The sequence below is a fragment of the Pteronotus mesoamericanus genome, unplaced genomic scaffold (genome assembly GCF_021234165.1).
Source record: "Pteronotus mesoamericanus isolate MK-2021 breed Mesoamerican mustached bat unplaced genomic scaffold, CSHL_Meso_final contig_74, whole genome shotgun sequence".
Taxonomy (NCBI): Eukaryota; Metazoa; Chordata; class Mammalia; order Chiroptera; family Mormoopidae; genus Pteronotus; species Pteronotus mesoamericanus.
Genome location: NW_026555247.1, coordinates 30,148,616 through 30,166,373, shown reverse-complemented (window position 1 = coordinate 30,166,373; position 17,758 = coordinate 30,148,616).

Genomic DNA, 17,758 nt, shown 5'->3' with positions numbered 1-17,758 from the left:
CCAGTATTCATGGAACTGTGCCAGGTAAACTGGTTATCTTGCAAGTGGCATAAAATCTCAGACTTCTCAGAATTCTTACCATTCTGGTTCATACAATAAATTATATTGTCTACTGAATTAAACATTTTCTTTTCTTTCTTAAATGAAAGCACCTGAGGTTTGGCTGGGCACCTTTGTGGAGACTGCGTTTCCTATCTTATTCATGGCCATGTGATCTAGTTCCGTCAAATGGGATGTGAGCCAAAGAGCTACATTCCTATCATGTATATCATAAAGGGACATAGACTGCCCTTGACCTTTTCTTCTTTCATCTGGCTGAGATAACAGACCTCATGGTGGTAGCTTAAGAAGATACCTTAGACTTGGGGTGGAAGCCATCTGTTGAGGATGGCAGGACCATTCTTTAGCCTTGGATGGGCAATCTCTGTAAGGGAGATAAAACTTCTAGTTTACTTAAATCAGCATATTTTTGGCTCCCTATAATGGCAGCTTGAATATACTTTAAGAAATATAAAAGTGCAACCTAAGTGCCCATCAATAAATGAATAGATCCAAAAATTATGGTACATTTACACAATGGAATACTACGCAGCAGAAAGAAAGCTACTACCCTTTGTGACAGCACGGATGGAACTGGAGAGCATTATGCTAAGTGTAATAAGCCAGGGGGTGAAAGATAAATGCCATATGATCTCACCTATACGTTGAACCTAATCAACAAAACAAACAAGCAAGGAAAACAGTAACAGCAACATTAAAGAAAAAGAAAATGACAGTTACAAGAGGGAAGAAGGGAGGTGGGTAATGGGGAAAAGAAGAGGAAGGGTAAAATCAAGGAACATGTATAAAGGACCCATGGACACAGCCAAAGTGGGGAAGCATTGAGGGGAGGAGGTAGGGGTGTGTGGGGCCGGGGAGAGTGGGGGCAGGAAAATGGAGACAAATGTATTTGAACAATAAAAGAAATAAAAAAACTAAATAAAAATTAGAATTAGGAAAGAAAGTGAGCTTAGAGATTCCTTTGTCATTATTTTTTAATAAAGAAACATTTAAAATTAATAAATGACTTTCTCATAGTTAACAGTTAATGAGACTGAACCTAAAACTCCCAGCTGACTCCTCCTCCCCCATTCTTCACATTGCCCCTCATGGTATTACCAGATCTTATTGAATACACACACACACACACACACACACACACACACACGCACATGCACACACACACACACGCGCACACACACACACATGCAGTTAAGGGAGGTCAGGATATTATGATAAGTACATCAACAAAATACTCTTCAACAGAGAGTATTTGAAAGAAAAATATGTCATTCTCATGCCCTAGGCTGCTTTTGATAAGGAAACAAATAACTATAACAAATTGCATTTATTTGGCACCCACTGCTTAGCAAGCACCGCACCAGGATTCTCTGCCCCAGGCTGGTTTGTATTAAAGAAGAGTTGTTCTGCTCCATATGGATTTATGGAAATGTCAGAAGAACATCCTAAACAACTACTTCTAACAACTGAGATCGAGGCTTCTCTTTGAGAATTTTCTTCTGCTTGAGAAAGGGAAAATGGTTGTGGGGGAGATTTATCTTTGCTAGATTTCAAATTTATTGTGAGTTGAGGGACATAAAACAAGTTCTCTCATGTCCTTTATTGGAGGAACAAAGCTGGAGGACAGAGATTTATTAGCTAATGGTCATTTTGTGAGGGGCTAGAAGAGTTTTGGATTTCCAGGACACCCAAATTTCTTTGCCCTAAACATGTCCTCTGTGCTCTATATTTTCCAGTCAAATATGTGTGCAGTGTGCCGTGGAAGACACACCATTTCCTGTCTGTCTGGGCTGTGCTAGCAGTCATCACCCACAAGCTCAGAGTCTTTCACCCTCAAAGGATGATAGTGTGTCATCTGAGAGAGGCTGCCACTGCACTGCAGCATGTGGTTATTTGAATAAAAACAGAGGGATAAAATTGGAATTGGAAAAAGGAGCTGGGGAGACAGTTTTAGACTCCAGAGGTAGGAAACAGAAGAGAACTCTCTGGGATTCCCCAATAACTTTAACCAGGAGCCTAATTTAATGCACGGAGCCACGAGGATTGCCTAGGAACCACCCGGCCTTCTTTCCTTTCCAGGCAGTCTCTTCGGCCATTGGTGAGACTGTGTGTGTTCTCGTACTATGCAGCCTAAGTGTCTGCAGTTTCCAAGAGGGAAAGAGGGCATTGCTGTCTTCCAACAGAGTGAAGAGTGATGGCCCATAGAAGTTATAAGTGCACTGATGTAATGGAGGAATATTAATTTATGGCAAAATCAAGGATCGATGAAAATGTCATATTGCGATTGTAAGCTCATGGGTTTGAACAAAGGCAATTTAGGTTTCTTGGGGTGTAGGAGTTGCTTTTTCTAATCTTCAGGGTGAGCATACCTGTCCTTGTTTTTCTCACACTCATGCCTTCCCTTTCCTGCCCCCCGAGGTCATGGGTCTCAGTTAGGAGCCACTGGGCGCGGGACTTTCTAGCTCACAGAGATGAGGGCTTCCTTTCCGCCTAGGGCTCAGAGGAGGCTGGGACCAGGAGGACAGGCCTTTCACCTTGGGCGGTCAGTCTGCCTCCTCTGAACCAGCTCCCTGGATTGGACCTGAAAGGTGAAGACACTCAGGGGGATTTATAAAAATGTATGATGTGCAACTTGTTACAGTGCCAACAATTTATAATTTAACACATCTGGTGGCTGAAATGTCACTTAATCTGGGCTTTTTGTTGTTAAAAGCAAAGCTTCAAGACTCAAGCTTTCCCAAGAGGCTCTTTGGAGATGCATCCTCCACCGGTGAATTAACTTCTTCAATCATGTTTTCCACTTGCACCCTCTTCAAGTCACTCCAATGCCACTTCTCTATGGAAAAGTCCATCTGTACATAGACAGAGTTTCTAGGCTCCCTCTGAATTTTCATGTCAATTGTGGCCCTGGAATTTCATTCGGTAAGTAAGCCCTGATGTCCCCTCTAAACATTCCGAGGAGCGAGGGTACAATTGGATCCTCAAATGTTGTTTATCCTTCTAGGGTACCTGACAGGTACCCATGTCATTGCCTCAAATGCTCCACAGCGTAATCCCATATTATTGAAAGAACATTTCTCCTACTCACAGGGATATGACACTATCTTACAGGGCAATGTATTTTCACTGTTACAACAAGGACGGTTGGTTTGTTTCTGCTCCAGCTGAGGTCTGATGGCGCCAGAAAAAAAATACTCTTTTTCTTTTTTGTTTGTTCCTCAAGGCATTATTCCAACTCCTATTAGCTGGTTTGGATTTAGAGTCTCCCTCCAGAGAGGGCTTCAGTTAGCAGCACTTCCAAACAGAGTCTTCTTTTCTCTTAACAAACGTCTGCCGAGTGCTCATTGTGTTACTTCTCTGTTGGAGGCAACCTTTTAAAGACCTCTTTAAAAGATTTAATGCTTTCCTCAAGTTTTAGAGACCCTCTGAGGTCATATCTTGGCCCACCCGTTGAAGGGGATTCCAGTCTTCTTAACTGTAAGTGGAAAACCTGAAAGAAACGCTTAGGTGGCCTTTCCTCACATGGGTCGAGAGCCTGCCTGTCAGGGCCAAGCGGCAACTGTGACATATTGGAGTTCTCAATGCTTATGCTTCTGTGGTTTAAAAATAGGTTTACGACCGCCACAATGACTTTTCTGCTGGCAGTCACACTAAGCTATGGGTGACAAGAGACCCTTTCCTGCAAGCAAGCTGGCCTCAGAACAAGGCCAGCTCTTCTTCACCTTTACCTTCCCTGAACACCTCAGCCACACCATGTGCAACTCTAAGTCTGTTGGGAGCCTCAAGCACACCCGCCACTTCCAACAACCTTGAATCTACCTCTCGTGTTAGGCGACGTGTAAATGCGGGAGCACTTCCTCCCAGTTTTGGCTGAATTCTAGGACTGAATGCTCCGTACATTCTAAGATGAGATGCTGGAGTACCCCCTGGTGGGACTTGACCCTTGTCTCCTCATCCACTTAGGACTATAAATCAGTTAATGTTGTAGAGCCAGAAAGTGGCTGAAGGTTGGAGAATTTTAGTCCTTCGTGCCTCTGCCTCATCTCAAGGCTAATCAGAGGGGCATCAGGGATATACATGAGGGGCTTCAACGGGAATGCTTGCAGGGTTTTGTGAATCCTCTGCACGGAGCGGGTGGGAGACTCTGGTCTGCCCCTTGCCTGAGAAATCTGAAGGGCATAGTGGGCTGTGGCCACAAGGCAGCAGAGGTTTGGGACCACACTGGCTTCCCTCCAAACATGGGTTACTAATGTGTGTTTCCCAGGAACCAGCCGTGACCAGTGACAACCAGCCTGCCAGGGTCTAGAGTCATTTTGCAGGAACTCTTCCAAAAAGCTTCTGGGAGGGGAATGTGACCCCAAAGAAAAAAATCTGCGAGCAGGAGGACCGCAGGGAACCAGGAGCTTGAATGGCAAGCAGGGCTGGCGGGTGTTGCATCGCTGTGGTGGGATGGGCAGGCAAGAGATCAGAGCAACGAGGGCCCTGCAGAAAAGCCCAGAGACACCCATGAGAGAGTCAGTGTTAACGCCACCGCCAGAGAGATGCAAGTCCAGGTGACTCCAATTAGGAAAGGCATTTTCTATACTTTTATCTCTTCACCTTCTTCTCTCCAGCCTGGTAGGGGAATTTTCAGACACGTTAGTTAGGAAGAGCTCAAACTCCCTTCCCATTGCTTCCTGCAATAGCAGTCTTGAGATAAACTTGAAATCGAATTTGGAGTTTTGATATGGCATTACTCCAAAATTTTTATTACTCAACTGTGGCTGCTCTAGGAACCAAAGCCAAGGACAGCATTGAATTATCAGGATGCATGCATGTAAGTTGTGGAACTTGCCTAGGTTTTCATGCAGGGGTAGAGGAAGAAGAGCCCAATGGATTGGGTTTGAAAGGCTCACAAGGAAAAAGAAAAAAGGAGTTTCTGTTGTGTTGTAAGTCTAACTTGGTTAGTGTAATAATCACACAAGGGTATGAATCTAAGTAGAACTGTGAGCTTGCTTTTCAACTGCAGCTTCTGCCATCCTCCCCTACCCCATCAGATGTTGTCTTAGTCTACACTTTATCTAAATGTGAAGACCAGATTTGTATAAACTCAGCTCAACATTCTGTGCCATCTGTATTTCTCAATGACAATAAACTTTTAAATAGACCCTATAGATGACCTTGTGGCTGAAACTGAGGTTTAAGTGTTTAATAGAGTTTGTTTGCTCATAGTAAAACATCTATTCCTTTTCAGATGCCTAACATGCTCTGGATAGTGTGCTAATACTTTGCATCTATTACCTCTCAGATACCTGCCAAATAGATTGTATTGTCTGCATTTTTACAGGTGCGGTAACTGAATCCTCAGCAGGCTGGTTCCGAGCCCCTGGCTTTGCCTGCCCTCCCCCTTGCCCCAACTCTATCACACTGGCTTTGGGGGTTGTATAGGTCTAGAACTTTTCTCCATTAAAAATGACCTGATTTTGTTTAAGGCAATAGTTCCTAACCACTGGGTGAGCTTTGCTCACCAGGCGACAGTCGGTGTCATGGCTTTGGGGAGGGTGCTCCTGGCATCTAGAATTTAGAGGCTAAGGATCCTGTGAACAGCCGACAATGCACAGGACAGCCCCCAACAGCAAAGAGATAGGAGTGTGAGGTGGAGAAATTCTAGTTTAAAGCAACTTTAAAAAGCAGTTAATAGGATTGAATAGTACAGATGTGCAGTTTTAGCTGAATACATCGCTAGATCAATGAGTTATGGCAATAGGATGTTATGAGAGAACATATAAAAATAATCCTATTTTGTGATACTCCCAAGTCCCCTGATGGATTATATATTTTAAAATGGGTAACTGTGCGATGCCTGAGCAGAAAAGGCCCTCTGGAGACTCCTTCCCCCTGGAAAGGATCTAGGTAAGAAGGGTCATTTCAGGTGGGCTCTGAGTCTTTCTGGCTTATACAGAGTGGAGAGTCCCAGAATCTGCTCTGAGGAGCCCACTAGGTTACAAGGCAGAGTAACCAAACCTTATCTTAGCTGAGATGTCATCAGGGGCTCTGGCATTATTTTCTAGAATTTTTACCTTTTTGCCTTGCTTAGTGTCCTTTAAAACTCAAAACAAATCTCATATTAGAGTTCCAAAGAGCCAGGTGAGTATCTTATTTCATTTATTTTCCTAATAGGAAAGTCATGTGCAAGTTTGCTCCCTGGAATAAATTACCCAGTTATTGAATCAGGAAAGTAGTACAAGATTACTTACAAACTATTCTCTGCTGTTCCTCACAGCAGAAGAATGATTGTCCTAGCATAATGTAATGGCATCCAAAATATTATAGCATTAATTCAAGTAACCAGACAGAAAGAAAGAAAACAGCAGGTCCTGAGCAGAAGTAATGTTCTGTTCCTGAGGCTGAATAGCTATTTAGAATACAAAACAGCAGAGAAACCTAGAGGCCAGGGTGTAAAAACAAATACGATTATAATTTAGAAAAAGAGCTTGGGAAGGGAAAGGTAGTCACCTGCTGGCCAACTTAATTCTTGACTTCTAAAATGAATTGGAATGGGAAGAAACAAATTTCTTTTAATGTAACAAAGTGACTCCAAGTGTAATTCTTAATGATACCATCCAAACTGCATTCATATTGTTGCTACTGCCCAGAGAAGAATAAACGAATGCAAACATCTGTGCGTACCCCATGCATTCGCTCACGACATGCTGGTGCTGTAAAGATCTCCATAAAACAAAGCAGCCTGCATATCACTCAGGCTTATTTTATAATGCTTCCTGGATTTGAAAATGGATAGTGAGAGTTATTATGTACTCATAAATTCAGGCCAATTAGGCAGAGAAACATTCCAGGCATAATGCCTCATGTTCCTGCATTCTATCACCTCCTTTAGGTGCTATTCTGCCAGAAGAGGAAGACTCGGAGCTTTACACACAACTTCTTTTCCTGGCAGGTAGAGAGCACACCTTTGTAAGATTTTGGCTGGTATACACCCACTCTTTCACATGGGATGATGTCCATTAGTTCCTAGGCTAGCTGTGTTTCAGAAGGATGGGAAGTGAATCACAGCTTGAAGAAAAGTGTTACAGAGACTGAATTAAATTATGAGTAGTTGGTGAGGGGCAGATGATTCAAATATAGAAAGTAACACATATTAAGATGGAGTGAATGTGAATATCCCATTATTCTAGAATTTTAAGCTCTATCCTTGAAGCTGTAAAGAATTTATTTTAGGAAGTATCAATTTACAAGGAAGTTAGTAAACATTAGTTTATCACTATTTAATTATTAAGAGCAGAACTCAATTAATTGAGCACCTATTATGTGTCAAGTATTAGGCAAGGTGCTTAAGACATAAACTTAAGATGACACAGTCCTTGATTTTGTGGGACTTCAATTTAAGAGGAGTAAAACAAACACACAAACAAACAGAAACATATCTTGCTGCAAGACAACAAATACAATTCTGAGCAGAGGCTGGAGACTGAAGAGGTATTTAGACAGTGGTTGAATCAGTTATTGACCGATTCAGGGTGGGGGTTGGAGGAGAGGCACCCTGAGAGCGTACCTGCCAGTCCTTCATTGCAGGGAACTAGATGGCTAGAGGTACCATGAACCAAGATGATGTTGGTGCAGGAAAAGGAGTCAGTTTTAATGGGAAGTTGGAGTTAAATTTTTAAGAGATTGAATTTAAGGTTTCTGAATAGTCAGGTAGCAATTTTCAGTAGTCAGGCAGAAATATGAGTTTGGCTAAGAGGAAAGAGCTCTGAGTTGGAAAAATAGATTCAGGATACTTTTAGGTTAAGTAAAGCACATTTTGCTGCTTTTTGTTATGGGCAAAGCGATAGCTTCTCATTTTGTGCCATTTTTCCTTCTGGATTATAAGCTTCTTAGAAAGCACTATGTCAAATGTCTGGACAATTTTTTCATAGTTGACTTAAGAAATACCTATGCCTAAAAGTCAATTGATGAATGAGTGAATTGTATAATATATGCATATATCACAGTAAAGCTATTGAAAGAAATAAAAAATTCAGTTGATGTAATTTTCCTACTCTGAAGTATTTTTCATAGGAAGGAAGGAAGGAAGGAAGGGAGGAAGGAAGGAAGGAAGGAAGGAAGGAAGGAAGGAAGGAAGGAAGGAAGGAAGGAAGGAAGGAAAACAACCTCACAAAATGAATTCATGGAATGAATGAACAGAAAACACCTAAGAGATCATTTAATTCAATTTCTCACTTTTGCTATTGAGGGGACAGAGACCAGAAGAGTAAAAGTATGTTTATTTAGAGTCACACACTCAAATATCTCTATCCCCCCACCTTTTTTCTCAGTTTTCTTATTTGTGTATTTGTTGTTTTTTTAAACATATTGTCCGTGAAAGCAACGCAGAATACAAGGGTGACCCTTCAGAAGGAGGAGACCCGTGGGAGACCAGAGGAAGGAGGAGCCTTGCTCAGGCTCTGGAGAACCATATGTTCAGGGAGGCTGATTGTCTCCGTTTCTCTTGTTAATGAAATGAGTTCTGACAGCAAGTGGTCACCAAGTCCACTTAGTATTTGAAAAAACTTAAGGTACTTAACTAATTAAACATTCTATCTTTTTGCATGTGACATTTTAATCAACTAGAAACTTTCCAGGCCAAATTATTGAGCTGGAAATTTTATATGATTCAACATTTAAAAATGAAGACTAATGCATTTTCAATAGGGAGCCAGTCTTAAGAATGGAGCCTAACTTCATTTTAAAGTGGACCTATTAACAATTGAGAGTTTCAAGAGCAACTTGTTTATGATGCCTAAAATGAAATAAAAAATTTTAAGTGGCTGAATTGTCAAATGGAGGAGCCCATGAAATTGACATGTATTACAAGATTTCCATTGTTCACAGAATTAGTGTGTTACCTGTCTTCAAACTCAATTCTTATGTATGCATCCTACTGCCTCTATATCACTTACAACTGCTTTAGTTAGCAAGACTTTGTCTTGGTCCCTGGGAAGAATGTTAGCTGTAAGAATAAAAGTGATAGACCCTTGGTGACTTTAAAAACTGACAGAATAGTCCCTACTCTTTCATTTTTCCTCCCTTTTCACTAGACTGCACCCTTTTGAGTTGACTTCATCTAAGTATCATTTACTTTTTTAAAGTCACCATTCCTTTTTCTTGGTATATGTTCAGGGAGATATGTGATTTCAGGAGGATAATGCTGGGCCTCTTCCTTTGTTAGCTTAGGTTATATTGTGTATTAGAGGTAATTTTAGCCATCATGCTTGATACATAATAGTCAAATAAAGACCCAATGAATAAATAAACAATTGTAAGCAAGTGGATCTTTTTTTTCAGTTAAAATGCATAGACTTCATGACATTTTGTTTTTCAGAATGTGTGTAGTGTCTAAAAAAGATGTTATCGGTCATTTGTTGACCTGCATGGCAGTTTGGTGGGTGAATCAGCCCATTGCCAAAGGCACAGCGGTGATCAGCTGCAAGAGTGACGCCAGGGAGTTCCATGCATTTTACAAATCTGTGTAAAATCTTCAAAAGACAGGGCAAAAGTGGTTTTGTTGTGTTACAGTGGAAGTGAAATGGTTAAAGAGTAATAAAATCCTGATCTTACAACCAGAGAAAATATTTCATTATATTACGTATGCAGTAAAATTTTGGGGATGTTTCCTTCTAGTAGACAATTGCTGTTTAAGTTTGGACTTCCATCGGGAAATTACTTTTTCAGAAAAAAAGCAGGAGGAAGTTAGAAAACAGATCAGGGTAAATCAAGTAATGAATGCAGAGATGTGTAGAGCAGGTAAGGCCTGGCTGGAGAGGAGAGTATGTGAATATAATGGGAACATCTTCAGGAAGGAAAGATGGGATCTGTGTGGAGGCTCAGGAATACCCTAATTGCTACGGTTTGGGCAGAACAGGGAGGCAGGTTGATGAGCAGATGCAGTACTACAATCAGAAAACAGAGTCTGCAGAAGCATGCAGAGCCAAAAAGAAGCCAGTTCCCAAGAAGAAACTAGAGGTAGCTATTTCTGCAGTGACTATGAAGGAAAACTCTGTCTTCTTGTCAATAAAATTAATCAAGTGCCTATCTACAGACAGCTTTGTGCACATGCAGTGACTTCTCTAGCATATGGGGTGAAAAGTACAGAGGAAGCCTAAAAACAATACTGAGATGAAGAGAAATGCAGACTGAACGAAATTCCTTTCTTCACACATACCATGTTCCCTTTTTTTGGTGATGAGTTGCAAATGACTAGATATTAGTTCCAGTATTTTATACAATGATACATAAATTAACTTCATTCTAACTTCTAGTACCCATTGTGTGGGTTTAGTTATTTCCACCTGCTGGAGACATGTTGTCTTCTTCAATTCCCAGGTTAACAAACACTTCAAAGTATTGCTATAGCTATAGATTTGAACTGGGCAGAGTCACTGATTTGAACCCAGGATATTAGTGCAGAAGTGGGCGATCCTGGGCAGGAGTGTTACCACAAGAAGATTTGCTTTTCCTTGGATGTCCTACATCTATATTTCTGTACTTAACAATAACCCAGTGCACATGTCCTATTAATGATGATGTGGGCCCTGGCCAGGTAACTCAGTTTGTTAGAGCATCGTCCTGATGTGCCAATGTTGTGCGTGAGTTCGATTGGGTCAGGGCACATACAAGAAATCAACCAATGAGTGCGTAAACAAGTGGGACAACAAATTGATGTTTCTTTCTCTCTCTCCCAAAAATCAATAAATAAAAAATTTTAAAAAACAATGTTCCAGCAGTATCTCCTTCCCACCAAAATCTTAAACATGGCCCTAAGGCTACACCCAGCTGGAGAATATTATGAGTTTAACCAGTTTGCACAGTGACACTGATCAAACCCAGAGGAGAATTCAGAGCTTTAAAAAAGCCCTCCATGAGGCTTAGCCTCTTTTATCGATGCTTTTATCTTGTTATTCCCATACTTACTAAGTTATAGTTGTTCCACACTGTCATTGCACTAGGCCTAAACTAACAGAAGTTTTCATGAGCCACCATAATCTGGTACCATCTGCTTTCTGAAGATGTTGGCATTACATTCAGATACTCTCCGCTGCAGGAGACCTCACCTGCTCTGCATGTCTCTGCGTTACTTGATTTACTCTGATCTTTTTACCAGGAAGTTCTCTTGCTTATCTTTACCATACAGACCATTTTCTCCCTCATTTTAAAGTACAGCTGCTGTACCCAGTGACCTCTCTGTTCTGAGCTTCTATAGTATGAGTTTTGAATACCACAGAGTTTATTACATAATTATACACTACCTTTCATAGTTTTCACATTTAATTTTTGTTATACATATCTTTCCAATTAGAATTGTATCCCTGGAAGGAAAAAGCTTTCCTGGTAGCCCTGTGGCACCCAGGTCAACGAAGAATAAATAACAGACCTCAAACTATTTTAAACTTGTCTTTGTAAAAGTTCTATTTGCAATGTCTCCTTGATCGAAGCACTCGTCTGCAGGGTAATGATGCTCTCTTGTTGTGCAGTCCTGATGCCCTTCCATTTGTTCATTTTATAGCTAACCCCTTTTCATTCCTCACTTTGCAGTGGCAAGCCTGAAATAGCATACAGATTAGTTTTGAAAATTAAGATTAATTTTGTTTTGAGAACTTTGCAGCACCCCTTGGAATATAATTAGCTTTTCTCCATGTCAATGCACAGCTTGATTTGAGAAACATTCTCAAAATTACAAGCAGATCTAGTGGGATACATTGGCATCAACCAATGCTGATTAAGCTCATTGGTTAACATGGTCACAAAGTGCCATATGAAAGAGCATAGGGTCAAAGGTCAGGCAAACAAGGGTCTGTGGGTAATTAATGATTTGAGGCACCTAGAGAAAGAAAAATGAAAGATTCGACAATGATGAGGCACCACACAAATGTAAGGTAAGACTATATCATTAATATCATTGTAGTAGTCTGATCATTATAGTGTTGGGCACTCAGTAATATTCAAAACACACCATTTGTCAACTTCAGAAGTAATTTCTCTCACATTTTATTGCTTTCCATGGAAGTGGTTTGGGGGTGGCCAAATTTTGTTAAATTTAATTAATAATTCATGTTTAAAAATTGCCTGTTTTATTCCCCCATATTGTCATGATGATTGCAATATTTTTTATTGTGGCAAGAATCTTTAAAATAAGACTTATCCTCTGGTCAATTTTTTAAAGTGTTTTAAGTGTGTAGTATGACATTGTTAACTATAGGCACAGACAAATTTGTATAGCACGTCACTAGAATTTATTCATCTTGCATAACTGAAACTTTATACCTATTGGCTAGCAACTCCATTTTTCCACACAAAGTATATTTTATTATGTTCCCACTATCCCTCAAAGAGTTATTTTATGCTAGAATAACAATATCAACCTTATTTTTATTTTCTACTCATTCAAGGAGTCTTACATTGCTAAATTATTCATTAGCTCAAAATTTCATTAATCTAAAATTTAGGTTTATGACCTAACCCCATTATATGAAAAACTATCTTTCCAAATTCTGGCACATCAAATCCTAATCCATTTTCCCCCCATGATGTTCCCTTGTATTTTTATAAAAGTTGTATTTGTTCCCGATCGCTGTTCTCACAGGCAGAATCTGGCCAAACTTACTATTCTTTCTTCAGAGGTTTTCAATTCAAATATTTAAAAAAAAATATTGGTTCTCCCTATCCTGAATGGCCTCCCATTCTTAGTGTTATTTTAATTTCTCTCTTGGATATTGTTTTGAAAATGGCATATACAACCTCAAAATAATTATCACTTACGTGGATCCTGTAATGTTTCTATATTGTACTACTTATCACAGGCATTGCCTTTTAGGGTTAGTAGGAAGACGACATCCAAGGTTGATCTGTATTCATTGCTGCCTGAATGAGTCATTATTTCTGTGGCTGGGACTTAGCTTAAATGTTCCATATGATTGTTCATTTTGTATCTTTACTGTATTCTGTATTCTTTCAATCTGATTTGACATTTATTGTATTGATTTCAGACAATTCTCCAATGTATCAACATGATGTTATATTATAAAACAATCCTTTGTAGCTCTTTGAAACCTTTCCCAGCTAGGAATTCCTGCACACTTCAGTGTTGCACTAAAGCAGTCAGTAGATAAAACCCACACCTCAGTAGGGTCTCCGTGGCCATCTTTCTTTCAGTTTAACGCTGTATGAATCACAATTGTACTTTGATTTCAAATATTTCAATTAGGAGTTCAATTTACTAATAATCCATACTTTCTATTTGAGTCTATCACATGCAACCTGCATTCTTATATGTCACTTAAAATAATGATTTGAAACAGGGAACTAACTGTCCAGGGAGGCAAGATTTCTTCTACCATATTGTTGGAATGTCTGATGGAGAAACAATTCCTTGTCAGGGGAACTTTTAGAATTCTGGGAAGGTTCCTTGGTCTAAAATATGTCTCCTCAGTGGCTAGCCCAGGCTGGAATTCAAATGCCATTAGTGCAGATTTGGGTTTTATTTTTAGCAAAGCACTCTGGGAGGGCCAGCGCTCAAGCCCTTTCATCTCCTTGCACTTACGGGTCAACTAAGGAGCAGTCTTGCTCTATAGAAGTTTTTGGTAGAAGACCAGGTTATGAGGGCGTGTGGTACTCACTGGGTAAAAATCAGGCACAAGTAGAACAGAGGTGAAAGGGATATAGGCAAGACCCTGATGGTGAACATCATCTGTTTTATTTGTGACAGAGTGATATTTTGATAGCAAGCCATGTGCTTTCCCTACTTGGTGTTTCATCCACACTCTGCTCAAGTAGCACGAGGGCCTGTGTCCTCAGCAGAATGCTGTTACAGAAAGTGCAAAGTGCGAGGGCCAAGGGGACTTTCAACTTTTATATTGTAAGGCAGAAGCAGCAGCCTAGGGTGCAGAGGTGTCTGATTTGTGCAAGCTGGGTATGTTAAGAAAGCTTTGTAATTTCCAAAAGCTTGGTGTGGACTATCAAAGTGCCAAAGGAATCTGTTCACAAAATTTGTGATGTAGTACCAGCTTTAGGAAGAAAGCACAATGAGGAAAGAAGTAATTTTTCTCACCTTTGACTTGATAAAGACCTTGTGGGGTGGAGGTAGGAGCTGAGATGGTGGTGAGAACAGTGGACATGGAGACATAGAACACAATCTAGACAAAAATACCACTCTTTGAGACTGAAGGTGAATTCCTTTCCTACCCCTTTTCCTCCTATTCTTTTTTTCAAAGCAGCAGCAATGGTATTTTTGCAGCAGCAGCCTAACCTGACTGATATGAGTGGTGATTATTTTATACAAAATTAAATATATTTTTAAAGGAGGTGAGATGGTGGTGAGGGTCCATATCTTAAGGGTAGGGAGCCTGAATCTACCATTCAGCTCAGTCTTTGGGGAGGAGGGTGAGAGGACCCTCTACATGTATTTAAAATATATAAGAATAATGGAGACTTCTTTGTCTAAAATCTGGGAGATATTATTTGAACTCCTCAGTGTCATTATGGAGTGGAAACAGAGAGGAGATGGCTGCAGAAAAGGGGGAGTCCAAAGGGAAGGGACGGAGGGTTGGAATCAGTTCCTGGTGTCTTCCTCCACACCAAGAGAGGGGAGCAGCGAGTTTTCTGTTCTCCCCACGAGGGAATGTCACAGAGAAAAAGTCTCTGAAGCTGGAGCTCTGCTGTAAAGAGGAGGAGGGTTCAGTAAGAGCAAATATGTGGCAGGACAAGTTTGTGTTTTGAAATCAAGTCCATCCACAAGAAGGTATTTGGGGCTGGATGAGGCATCTTGGCTGCTCCGCTGAACTGAAGTCATTTTCAGGTTGGGGCACACCTTTGTGCAGCTTCGGGGTCCATCTATGACTGTTTTTATAGTGCAACTCAAAATCACAATCCCTCCTATCCTTCTGGAAATATTTTGAGGAGTTTATTACCCTGAAGCTCAGTTTAGGGCACATTCATGGGTTCATGGAAATGCTTGTCACACATGTGGCTCCTTCTTCTCTCCTATAAACCTCATGCACTCTTAGAGGTTGTTTATTTACATAAGAAACCTATATATTAATGTAACTCTGCATCACTTAAGCTGAATTCTTCAAAACCTCTCTTTTCATTGTTAGTGTCTTTTAATCAACACAAACACATTTTGTCATTTTAGTCCTCATACAAAAACTGTGAGTCAGTTTATTGAGCCCATGGTACACATGAAGAAAATAAAGCTCATGAAGTATAGTAGTCAACATTTTCTAGAGAAACTGACCAAGGAATTAGAAGGAATTGGCTCTCATGATGATGGAAGCTGAGAAGTCCCAAGATCTACTGTAAGCAAACTAGAGACCTAGGAGAGCCAGTGGTGTAAGCGCCAATCTGAAAGCTGACAGAGTCAAGATCCAAGAAGAGCCAATGTTCCAATTCAAGTCTGAAGGGAAAAAAAAAAAATTCAATCAATCAATCTCAGCTCAAGGCAGCCAGGCAGGAGAATTTTACTCTTACTCAGCCTTTTTGTTCTACCCGGTTCTTCAACTGATTGGCTGAGGCCCACTTACATTAGGGAGGGCGATCTGCTTTACTGAGTCTACAGATTTAAATATTGATGTCATCCAGACACACCCAGAATAATGTTTGACCAATGTCTGGGCAGCCCATATGGAACCCAATCAAGTTGACACATAATATTAATCATCACAAGACATTAACTAAATGTTTGTGATCACATAGCTGGAGGATGGTGGGAAATGGAAGTTATTTCACATCTGTAAGATAGAAAATCTTTGCTTTCAATAATTGTTACATCATCGATACTTTCATCCATATTCAATCAGATATCAGGATCTTTCTTTGTAATGCCCTTTGCTTCCTTTACATTTCTACAATTGTCTACCACCAAAGCATCTCATGCTAAGACCATTGAAATGACCTGTAAACTGGTAACCCTCCCTCCATCTACTACTTCACTCTTCCATTATATCTCTTGTCAGGTTATCAGATAAACTTTCTTAATAACATTTTGTCATGACATTTGCTTGCTCAGAAATCTTTACAACTGCCTTCCCCCCAAATTATAGACAAAATGGGAACCCTTCCACTTGTCTGTTAAGCTGTCCATATCCGGGCTCCGCATTTCCAGCCCTGCTTCACTTGCACAGGTGATGGAGATGTATTTTACCTGGAGTAGAGATTTCAAAGTCTAAGGTGTAAGGCAAAAAAGGCATATGGTCAAAATTGTCCTTGACAATCTTATCTCTTTCTATAAATATGGTATACATAATTTTGTATTTATAATGTTTTTTAATTTTGTAGGAAGTAATTCTTATGTGTATTAAAAATTGACACACACTGAGTTAGATTGAAGGGAAGACTAAGATGAGTTCATAACAGAAGTTTGGAGAGCCAGCAAATATGCTTGAAAATCATGGTCAAGTTCTTTGTACAGAATTAGGTACTGGTGGAGAATTCTGAAAGTTTCCTACTTGGTCCCTGAGTGTACTCAATTTGTGTAATTGTTCAGTCTCTCGGACATTAACACGTATGAAAAAATTTGTTATTATGAAGATTAAATGAGATAGTGGAGTTCTGTGGGAGACGGGGAAAGAAGGGCCTTTTTAAAGTCACCTGTTAGTGAAATGTATTTAGGACATGACCCCATTCTGCGGCCTTATTTTAGCTATATTTGTTTACAGACAGTATATATATCCTTTTCCAATTGCTTAAGGGTACAGAGCCATAACTCACACAGTGCTGCCTAATAACTCTCCCTGTTCCTGTGAATTTCTCTGCCTATGAGTAAGCATTCCGATTGTGGCACGGACTAAATGTCTCAAAGGAGACATTAATAGTGGGGTTTCTACTTCACTAGACAGGCTGGTCCGGAGGCAATGCTCTGGGACTTTCCAAGGAGTCTGTATCTGTGAGCTCAAACCTGCCCTTGCTCACATTTCCTTACCGTCTTGTCATCTTTCATCTTGACCACATTTCATCTTTCCTCCTCCTCCTCAGCTGACAAATATCAGCACACCTCATTTCCTTATTGGTGATAAGACTAAGTCTAAAGAGCTTGACAAATATTTTGAGGATTAGCTTAGTAGGGAAGGAAGAAATCTTTGCGTGATAACCATATTCTTCAAAGAAGGAAGATAGAGCATGTTTAAATTTTGACTAAAAACTAATCTGGCAAAGTATATTTTGCTTAAAAAAAAAAAAGCCATGGGGTTAGAGATGTTCTGCTTCTTGCTCTGCCATTGACTTCCTGGGGAGAACTTGGGAAGTCACCCACCCTCATTTACTTTTAATTTTCTTTTCTTCACTATTTTAATCATTTTATTTATTTATTTGTCTTTTTAAATTAAATGTATTGGGGAGGCATTGGTTAATAAGATCATATGTCTAAGTACACTGTCTAGTGGGATTTAGTAATTTATAGCATTGTGCAACCATTGCCCCTACCTGGTTCCATAGCATTTTTATTTCCCTAACATTTCCACAACATTTCCACAAAAGGAGACGCTTTGCTTACAAAGCAGTATACCCATTGCTCCATCCTCATCACCTGGCAACCACAGATATGCTTTCAGTCTCTGTAGTTTTTCTATTCTAGGTATTCATATAGGTAAAACTGTACACTATGTGGCTTTTTGTGTCTGGCTTCTTTCCCTTAACATGTTTTTGAGGTTCATTCATGTTGTAGCATGTA